General features: G+C 39.9%; 1 protein-coding gene across 1 annotated transcript in view; it reads right to left on the reverse strand.

Annotated features, from left to right (window-relative positions):
- NOL11 (nucleolar protein 11) overlaps nucleotides 1-11,632 on the reverse strand; it is a 1,613,635-nt gene that overhangs the window by 1,560,030 nt on the left and 41,973 nt on the right. The window lies entirely within an intron of this gene.

The raw sequence follows: 11,632 nt of genomic DNA on the forward strand, positions 1-11,632 counted from the left end.
AAAAGCCTTCGATACAATACCTCACTCGGGCATTATAGTTAAGCTCACCAGCTTAAATATAAACCCCTATATCACTAGATGGGTTGCAAACTGGCTCAAGGACAGAACCCACACGGTTAGAATTGCTGGAGCCATGTCAGACTCCAAACCAGTTACAAGTGGCGCCCCACAAGGCTCAGTCCTGGGACCTCTCTTGTTCGGTATATATTTCTCGGAGGTAAAGGCCAACACGGAAGGCTGTGGCTGACCAAGTTAGCAGATGACTGCAAACTGGGCTCCATAATCAACTCTCCAGCCTACACAAGCATCCTCCAAAAGGGCCTCAGAAACAGACAACTGGTGCCAGAGCCATGGCCTCAAGCTAAACGCCAAAAAGTGTATAATCATCCCCTTTGGCAAAAACAAAGTGCCCACAAATTACCACATAGGTGGTAATCCATTAAGTACAGAAGAAGTAATTAGGGACCTGGGGACCCAAGTTGATAGCAATCTCTCATTTGACAACCACGTGGCCAAAGTGGTCAGAAAAACATTTTCTATAGCCCACCTAATCATGAAGGGATTCACATCTAGATCAGGGGAGGTCATCGTGCCTCTTTACTCATCCCTCATCAGGCCCATAATGGAGTACAATGCCCCTTTTGGGATGTACCTTACCAGACACCTGCAGCAACTGGAAAGACCCCAAAAGTACCTCACCAAGAGGATCAAAGGGCTCAAACAGACGCCATATGCTGCCCGGTTAAAGAAACTCCAGCTCTACTCAGTGGCATACCGCCTCCTCAGAGGCGATCTGTGCATGACGTATAAAGCCATGTCCAACCCGGAATTAATGGACATGCTGCACCTCAGAAAATCCAAATCCCATCGAGCTACGTGCTCGAGAGACTTGAACCTCAGTACTGAAATAAATAGGACATGCTGGAGGGACAGATTCATAACCCAGAGGCTCCCTTCACTCTGGAATAAAATCCCAGTCCAGGTTAGGCAGAGTCCCTCATTGACTCTCTTCAAGAGGAATCTTGATGAGTGGATGGGAGATCGTAGGTTTACCCCGGGTATCACTTCTGTGTCACTGTTAGACAGAGGCACAGTATACTAACCTCGAAAAAGGGCATAGCAAAATTAATTTAAAATGTGTGGCGAAAGCCAAACACACTCTGGCTAGGCTTATAAATGCCCTAGGGTAGATAGCCTAGTATGAACCAATGAACCTATAAAGTCCTTACAGCCAGGGTAGCAGAAGTGTAGACTTTTTCCCCCCGTCTGTCTAGAGCCCTAGAATCCCTATCAGAGGGTCTCTTTGGGACCCTGAGATATAGTTTCTGGGTCAGCAGCGGGGTTTTTATATAGGAATTTATGAGAATCCGGGACCCTGTAGTAGCCGTCTGGCTTAGCAGATGCAAGGGGTAAAGAGTCAGGGGACAGGCCAGACTCTGAAAATACATCTACAATATCCAGGACAGGTGGAATAGCAAGGGGTCTGTGCTGAGGAAGTAGCAGAAAGTCTCAGCCTTTTCGTAGATTCAGAATAATCTTGGCTCTACCAGTGGAAATGCTCCCTCATGGTATGTAGGGTTTCCTCAAAAGAATAATCCTCAGGATGAGAGGCTGAAGGAATTGATTCTTCAGCATCAGAATCCTCATAGGGAAGCATGGAGTAATCCTGTTCAGAAGAGGAATCAGAGGAAATAGAAACCTGATCAGAAGAATCATACTCAGTCTCTTGCCTAGGCATCTTATCAGGAGGGGGATGGGAGCCCCTGATCAAACTAATTAGGTCTTCGGCCATTTTGAGCATCTGTTTTTTGGACATGGAATTCTGAGGAGAATGCTGTACTGGTTTCTTTGTTTTTACAGCTGCTTTAGTCTTTGAAGCTGAAGATGGTTTAATATATAGTTGTGTAGGTCTGAAGACACCCTCAGAAGCAGATGCCTACTCAGCAGCTCCGGACCCATCTGAGGGAATGATTTCCGAGTGTCCAATACCTTGAGTTTCCAGAGGCCCAGTCGGCTCCACGTGGGAGTCGGAAATGGCCTGTGGCTCTGAGGTAGCAGGCGCCAGGGGCTGCAAAACCGCCTCACTGAGAACTGGCGACTGACCTAGCAGAGGCTTCGTCATCGGTTTTGGACCTCGGATGCCTATCCTTTTCCTTGTCCTTGCGTTTTTTGTAAACTCCGGTTGTCGGCTGGTCCGACGGAATTATATAATTAAATCTTTGGCCAAAGTAATGAAATGCAAAATTGAGCCGACGCTTGATAGTGCGTTGGTTAAATCTAGCACAAAACCGACAGCTAGCAACCTTATGATCAGAGCCTAGGCAAGGAATACAGTAAGAGTGAAAATTCTTATGAGGTATTTGCTTCCCACAAGAAATACAATTGTTAACTTTTTCTGACATCAGTCTGGAGCAAGAAAAAAGTTTCCCCAACGGGGTACTTAGCTTTAATGAAGACTTCGGTTCTGAAATTCGGATTTGAAAATCTCAGGAGTCGACCAACCGGCACTTGCGAACTGCTTTTGCTTCGGGCACCGCGCGGCAAGAAAGACTGAAGAAAAGGGTGTCGGCTGCATCTTTTATACCCCTGGCGCACTGACGTCAGGGAAGAGGCGACAGCAACCGACGCTGGACCTAGACTTTGGAATTCTGGGCGACCGAGGGTAGCCTGCCAGCAGGATAACCCAAGAGTAATGACTGCAACAGTGAAACACGATGAACATCGAGAATCTCACAGAACAAGCAACTGCACAGTGCTAGACAAAATAAGGAAATATCTGGATAATATGCATGAGTTTAGAAAGATTGCTGTTAAGCAACTGTTTGATAAAAACTCCAGAGTGCAAAAACTCTTACCACAACGACTTATGCAACAAAAAGAAAGGGTTGTTGCTAAACTTAGTGAGCCTATAAAAGAAAAATAACCAGATGTCCTGTAAAGGTACAAGATATTTCTGAAATTTTATGAAAATCTGTATAAACTAAAGGAATGTGAAAAATCAAGAAAAAGTACAAATGGAATTATTTATGGAAGATGTTAATTATGCCAAGGTTAGGGATGGATGATGCTCCACAACTAACAGTTAAGATACCAGGAAATGAGATGGAAAGTCTCCAGGAACAGATGGTATTCCTGTGGAAGTTTGGAAGCCTGGAGGGAAGAAAGTAATAAAGATCCAGAAAGTTTTGTTTAACAGTATTTTACAAGGAAGGGAAGCACCAACATAATAGAACAAAGCTGTGGTAGATTTAATACCTAAAGGATAGCAAAGACCCCTCAGACCCAGTTTCACACAGGCCCAATTTTAAACCATGATTATGAAGTGTTTATGTTTAAAATAACAAAGATTGGCAAAGGTCCTACCAAAACTGAAAGATATGTATTGATGTGGTTTTGTGGATGGAGGCCTACATCTGACAATACTAACAGAACAATGAAGAGCTAGCCACCTAGCGGTGTAAACCTTGGCTCTAGATGCTTGTCACTGAAATGACACCCCAATCCCATGTGTAAAAATGGGAAAATGGGGTTGTGGATGGATGGATGGATCATCCCAGGGGGACGTGGAATGTAAGAAAAAACTGTCGTCTATGGTGGGTCTTGATACAGAGAAAGAATTTGACAGACTGAGATTTTTATAAGTAGGTAATGGAACATTTACATTCCTTCATACAATAACAAAATTAATTATGAGAATATATGAAGGATCAAAGGCAAAAATTAAAGTGGAAGGTTCCTCTCTGACAAGTTACATCCTACCAAAGATATAAAGTCTGGAAGATTTAGGATTTTTGCTTGGAAGCATTTGCATAGGTATTTTTATAGTTCAAGCAGACTTCAAAAAATTCTTCCTCACGTAGATGGCAAATGTTGGAGGTGTAATGGGAAAGAAAGGGGCAACTGTGAACATGTTTTAGGAGTGTAATTAGTTGGCAGACTTTAAAAGCTTCCTACAGAGTACTCTGTCAGTAATATTGGGTGAGCAAATGGGTGTAACTAAGGAATTTTCTTTGAGCTGGGATACAGAGTACTAACTGCCTAGACATAGTAAAGCCTTGATGAGCTTTATTCAGGTAGCTGCCAAAAAAGGTAGTCATTAAAAATGGAAATCAAAGTCTAAAACTGTGTAGAACTAGTGAATACTGTAACATAAAATAACTGAAAGTGGGATTTTTGAAAAATGTAGGAGCAAACTACACAGAAAAAATGGAATTTATGGGAACAATACATGCAGAATAATTTTTGAAGTGAGACTCAAAGGAAGGCAGAAGTTGAGCAATTAATGTAATGTTGGAGTGATAACTGCCGAAAATTAGGTTTGTGATGCATAATGTTTATAAATGTAAACACGTTAACACAGTTTTCTTTTATATAAAATGTATGTTTGCCTATGTCTTAAGTGACAACTCAAAGTTGTTAAAAAAGTAGCAAATGATAACAGGTTTATCATCAAGTGCCCCTTACTTCTGAACTTTCAAACTTTTTAAACAGTATCAGAGTCCTCCAAACCTTTAAGAAACAATTACATAACCAACTCGGTATATGTAAATTTCAAAACAGGATGAAATTGGTTCAAGCTTCCCAAAAGCTGCAAGGCCAAAAAACAGGCACTAATGCAAGTACCAATTTATGGGGAAACAAACAGTAACTAGGACATGTATGTTGCTCCTGATGCCAGCAAGCACTACATAGGCTGTTTTTCTCCACTTCAGCTGGACATCATCAGTACAGCAAAGATGATCAGAATGAAAGCTATCAAAACTTCAGTAGCAGCTTGGCACACCTATACAGAACAATCATACAACTTGTGTCTGCACTTTTTAGCACAGTTCTTCAAAGGACTAAATCCAGATCTTCTACTAATTTAGGCACTAGCATGTGACAGAAGTATTATGAACCACTTTCCACACAAGGCTGAGAAATGAGTCACCTCTGAGAAGTATTTGAAAATTTAAGTTAACAAGTGGAGAAGACAGTCCAACAATACAATAAATTTGACTGTCCCACTCCTAACCACTATAGAAGAAAAAAAAAGTTTAGCCAGAATTAAGACAGGATACTAACGTACACAATAAGAGAGAGGGAGAGATCCATGAAGACAATTACCACCCTACGAAGTCAAAACTAACAGCATTAGCAATCAATGCAAGAGAGGTTTCCTTCAAGCTGGCAGGTAAAAGGTTCTCTCTGTATTCTTCTGCTTCAAATGGTTGTATCGAAAGCATACTCCAGATTAGTAAGCATGCCTCTCAGACTTTCCAGCGTTTGCAAATTGAAGCACAGGACTGGAAAATGAAGACTTCACTTACTGGACAGTGGACACTACGCAGTTAGCAATAAAATCACTGTATAGGCTTAAGAGTTTAAAAAAGAAATTCGCACACAATTTTAAGAAAAAATCTCAGTAAATTTAGAAGGAGCAAGGCAAGAATTTAAGGACAAAAATTATTTTTTTTTTCTAAACTGTAGTAGTGGAGATGCATGTCTAATGCAAAACCTCTTGTTTAAATCAAATCTTCACAATTTTCTCAGTTTTTCTCTTTTTCTCTTACAGTTTGAAGCCTTGTGCTGTGATACGGGCTATCTTCCCAACAGCTACCTAGTACTTCTAAGGAACCTCCCAACTGAAAGAATACCCTATCGGTAGAAACCACCCTGGAATACCTAGAAGTGCTTCCTACTGCCTCATTGTGTAGGTGATAACCTACTGATTTTAAATGCAACTCTAGCATATTATACGGTTTATCATATTCCTGTTGGGCCAGCACACCCGTGGACCTACCCAGAGGCCATCCAACCCACTCCCCCCTTTTTTTCACAAACTTGTTCTGAGACTAGGTGTAGTTCCTTTGTTCTGCAAAGTACACCGCTTGTAATCCCTGTATCTTACCTGTATACTAAACTTCTCTAGAGTTGCTGTATGAACCTATTTTCAGCTATCCAAGTTTAACTTTTTACATAGCTAACCCCACTGAAAGGAAATTGCAGACTTTAACCTACAAGTCAGGCAGTAAGACAGAAGAGCTAGAAACTTACCTTATCTAAAGATTGCTGTTTTATTACTGCTCCTTATTTCCTTCTCCTTTAATAAGTAAGACAAAAAGGACTCCACCAGTATTTCACAGGAATTAGTGTCTCTAAGAAATCCCACATACCTACTAAAGTCTTGTAAATTACAGTCTCACTGTAAAACTGATTACCTCTCAGCACCTCTTGGTGCTACCCGCTCCGTTCGCCCTACAGGCTCACTCCGCTCCCCTACCCCCAATTCCCACCCACCCCCAGTGGTCCTAGTCTTATACTTCCTAAACTACACCCTCTCTCCTATCCAACCTATCAGAGACTCAAATTAATTTACCTAAGCCACACCCATCCTTTTATAGCTTTCCAGTACCCTGTGTCTCTTACAACCCCTACCTATACTACTTTCATCTGTCTCTCCACCCTTAGTATTTTTCTTCTTTACTGCCCTACCTTAACTCGTCACTAACTAAACAACTTCTTTACCCACACAAGCTCTTCATCACTTCTACCCTACCTTATCATTATACAACTTCTTTATCCTTCCCATTTCTCTTTCAATACCTCCCTTCCACATCTATATACTACTTAAAGAAAACTCCTCTACTTGTAGCATCACTCTTCTCAACTACCCTATCTTAACTTCTTATCTGATACTATTATATCCTGGCCTTACCTTGCAGAAACAGTTTACATTTACTAAGTAATATGTCTACAATAACTAAAACTATCCTATCCTTGGTAATACTCTCAGCCACTCCTTATACCTATCCTCACCACTACTTATCTCCTCACCTCTTTTGAAAAGGCGAACTGCTACTACCTCAACTACTCTCCTAAACAAACATCTATATATGACAATGCCCTTACCCATCCCCAAATAAATATCACCTCCACTTCTAGCTACTTGCTACTTAAATATCATCGACTTAAACCCATGAAATTAAACCAGCCCACAATAAAAAAATTACTCTACCTAGCCTTCTTACCCTCTTTCTGTACTAAAATCACCCACCTTAAAAGATGGTGACATCCACCCTAACCCAGGCCCTTCTAAACTCTCTACTTCACCTATTCTTAGTACCTCCCCCAACACCCTTACTATCCAGACCAGTCTCTCTAACTTCGTACTAATAGGTCATCTCAATATCCGCAGTATTAACAACAAAGTTGCCCATCTCCATGCCCTTCTAGATATATTCACTCCTTTGATATCCTCTGTCTTACAGAAACCTGGTTAAAACCCACAACTAAGGATAATGAAATAATCCCCCCAGGGTATAATATACTGAGACACGACAGAGTAAAATGCAAAGGAGGAGGAGTAGCCTTACTGTTCAGAAATGAACTACACGTCTCCTCTATACCTTATAACCCACCTGAAAATAGTAAAGTTGAACTCTTAATCACTAGATTTCAACTCAATCCCACCAAAGCACTTTATATAATCTGTGTCTACCTACCCCCAGGTAATAACATTACTACAATAGAGGATACCCTATGTTGGATATCTACTACTTTCTCACAAGAAACTATTATTCTAGGAGATGTCAATACTGACTGGAATAGTATAAATACAGATAATCCTTCTTCTCATATTAATCTGCATGGCTTTAATCAAACTATCTCCACCACCACTAGAATTAACAAACCAAATAATAAAGAAACTATACTAGATTGGATACTAATCAATAAACAAGAACATACTTACAAAGTAGGGACCTTGCCTGACGATGTAAGTGATCACATGCTTACTTACATCATTAGACAAAAGAATGACATTACCAATGCCCCCAACTATAGGACTTCTCGAACCAAGAAAAACTTTCAGCTTGTATTATTTCAAATGGAACTTAGTGCCTGTGACTGGAACCCTCTAAAAATTCTCCCTCTTGAAGAAGCCGCTATATATTTCAATAACAAATTCTTAACAATCCTTGACAGGCATGCACCTAAACGATCTATTAGAACAAAATCCAAACCTGCCCCCTGGCTTTCAAAAGGTAACAGACAAAAAATATTACTTAGAAATAAATCCTGGGCTAAGTGGAGAGCAACCAGAAATACCCCAGATCAACAAACCTTTAGACAGTTGAGAAATGCTACAAAAAAGCTATTCTCTCTGACAAAAAAAGCTACTATTGCAAGCTGCAGCAAATTCACCACAGTAATCCACAAAAATTCTGGGCAAGCGTGAATAATCTCCTTCGTCCAGGCCACTCTAGCACTCCTTCCCCTCTAGGGTCAGAAAACAATACCTCCCATCAAACTGCCAATGCCTTTAACACTTTCTTCATAAACAGCATACAAACTCTAGCCAATCAACTAGCTATAGACAACTCTGATCTACCTAACTCCTTACCTCATACTCGGCCAACATTCCAACTACAACCTAGCCCTACCTCCTACATCCAAAAACGTGTCCACAAACTTAAGCCTTGCACCCCCTCTGCCGATAACTTGCCATCTGAATACCTACAGCAAGCAGCTAAAGTAGTCGCCTATCCTATATCCATCCTGATAAACCGTACCATAACTGAAGGAACCATTCCATATCTCTGGAAAATCTCCCACATTATTCCCTTACACAAAGGAGGTAACTCTAATGACTATTCTAACTACAGGCCTATAGCTCTCCTTTCTCCATTAGCCAAGATTATGGAAAAATGTATTCACCATCAGCTAATGAACTACTTACTTCAACATAACATTCTAGCAAACTGTCAGCATGGCTTCAGGCCTTTTCATAGTACCACCTTAGCTCTCCTATCCTTCACCAATACCATTAATAATAACTGCAATAATAGCACCCTCTCATCAGCACTCTTCCTCGATCTGTCTAAAGCCTTTGATATGGTTAACCATCTCTTACTCATAAACAATCTGTCATCCCTCTCTCTTGACGCCAAAGCAATTCTCTGATTCAAGTCTTACCTTAGTAATAGACAGCAAGCAGTTCTTTGGGAGAATCAACTATCATCTCACCTTCCTATCTCCCTGGGAGTCCCTCAAGGATCCATTCTTGGTCCTCTTCTTTTCTCATTATTCATCAATGACCTTCAAATGGCCATTCCTCAAACCACGTGTATACAATATGCTGATGACTCTACTATCATATGCTCTGCCAACTCTATAGCTGAACTTCAATCTTTAACCCAGACAGCTTTCAATACAGTAGAGGCATGGTTCTCTAAACGGTGCCTTCTTTTGAACACCAAAAAGACCAAGCTACTACTGTTTACAACAAACAGTAAGTCCTCCCCATAGATTTCTCCATTCAATCCAGTAATGGCACCCTTATATCCCCGGACTCTTCCACCAAACTATTAGGAATTACAATTGATGATAACCTCAACTTTGACATTCACATTAATAACACTATTAAATCTGTTAATAAAAAACTGGGCTCCCTATATAGGATAAAACCTTTCTTAACTCCAACAGCCAGAATGACTATTGCCCACTCCCATCTAATTTCAACTCTTCTGTATGCAGCACCCATATCTAAAAAAAAAATAATCTTACCAAACTAGCCAACTCCTATAATAGTATTGCTAGATTTGCCACTGGAAACCCATATAGAACTCACCACTGTCTTAACCTTCACCAACTAGACTGGCTTTAACTAAAAAACCTTCTGATACTTTCCCAACTTATCATCGTTCATAAGATTTTTTTATCAACCTAACAATACTCCAATACTAAACAACCTTATAGCACCCTATAGGAATCTTGATTCCTTACGCTCCTCCAATAAACTTCTAGCCAGTACCACCAAGTCTAACAACTTATCTGGTGACTCACTGTTCTCCAATACCGCTGGAAAACAATGGAACCTCTTGCCATCTGATCTTACCTCACTTCCATCCCTTCCTCTCTTTAAACAAAGTCTTAAGAAGCACCTTAAAACTCACTGGCTATGCCCTTGCCATTACCCAGACTGATCCTCTGGATTTCTTTTTGTCATCTCTTGACTTCCTACTTTCCTCCACTCTTTCCTGTCAACTTATAGGTGCTACTAATTCAGAGGAGTAATCTCTACTACTTAGGCACCAATTACATATCTTTTCTACTTGGCTACGAATGTACCCTGAAGGTAGTATTCCTGCCATTTTCTCTTTATACCTCTTCCTTTTTCTACTGTTACTATCTAACCCTCTGGAAATAGTAACTGTCTGGAGTAAACTAGAATAACCAAAGATTTAAATGTAGTCTAATAATGTCTTGGGGCTGCCCTAGATATTCATACAGCAAAATGATCTGTACATGTATGATGTATTTATTATAGTGTGTCACATAGTCTTCCCAGAATTTAAACTAATACCTTTCTTGTTTATTATAAACATTTTTTTGTGTGGTGGTGGTTGTTTATATGTGGAGCTTTTCTCCCCGGGCCTCTACTGAAAAAGGAAATCTATCCAGCTGGACCAGCCCGGTCAACAAATGTAAAATAAAATAAAATAAAATAAAAAAGTACCATCAACCTGCACCTACAAACTGCAAAACAGCAGACCTGTATCCATTCCTCCAGTGACTGAGCCTTGTGTAAGTGTGTTCTATTTTCCTCCAGACAAAAAGACTTCCTCACAGGCCTCCCCACTGAGTATGAATGTAAATGAAGCTGAAGTGAGAACGCTGAAGGCTGAGCGAAAGCAGAGTTTGCAGAGCAAGACAGAAAAGAAATAAAACAAAAAAAAAACTGAGTAGGCCTACCATGTCTGCAGTCTTCATCTGCTTGATCGTAGTTCTTCTGTGAAATATAATTACACAGAATAAAATTCATCAATATATGTTTAGGAATATAAATTCATAACAGATTCCATGGACTAAAAAACAGGATGAAAGCGAACTATTACAGACATTAAAGTATCCATCAAAGACAACTTACAGTAACTATGCCTCTGCAGAAATCTCAGTAAGCAGGTCATAACACTTGCAAAACATCTAAGTAAAACAAATCAGAATTCAACTGTTCTCACTGGGAGACAATTTTGTAGTCATAACAACCTGAAGTTCCTTCTTGAACATGTTGCCATCAAAATAAAAAAAAATGGCCATCATCTACTACCTCAGTTGCTTTTCACTAAAATCCTGATGAAGGACCTTCAAAAATCAGTGTCAAGAAAAAACATGACAATATCTGAAATTGAGGCAATCTATGACAAAACTAGTTTATGAGGAAAAAAAAGCTAAAACAAGAAAAGGCAGATTTGCTGCCAAGATGGCCCACAAGCTATAGGAAAAAATGGGAATTATGGGAACAATACATACAAGAGAGGAATGAGATTTAAGAAAAGGCAGGACTTAAATGGGCTATGTAATGTTTCACTGAAAATGACTGGGTAGGTAAGTGATGTTTGCAACTGGGAGTGTGTGTCAGTATGGTTTGTGATGTAAAATGAATGCAACTAGGATTGTGTCATTGTGGTTTGTTTTCAATTATATAAATTTATGATCGCCTATGTCGTAAGTGATAGTTTAATAAAAATGATTCTTGTTTAAAAAAAAGGACAGGAAGGTTTGTAAAAGTGAACATGTTAATACAGTTAGAATACTTATTTATACAAATATAAAAATTGCCTGTCACAAGTGATAATTCAATAAAGGTGTT

This window comes from Protopterus annectens, chromosome 10.part0, assembly GCF_019279795.1.
Source record: "Protopterus annectens isolate FY-2018-M chromosome 10.part0, PAN1.0, whole genome shotgun sequence".
Lineage (NCBI taxonomy): Eukaryota > Metazoa > Chordata > Ceratodontiformes > Protopteridae > Protopterus > Protopterus annectens.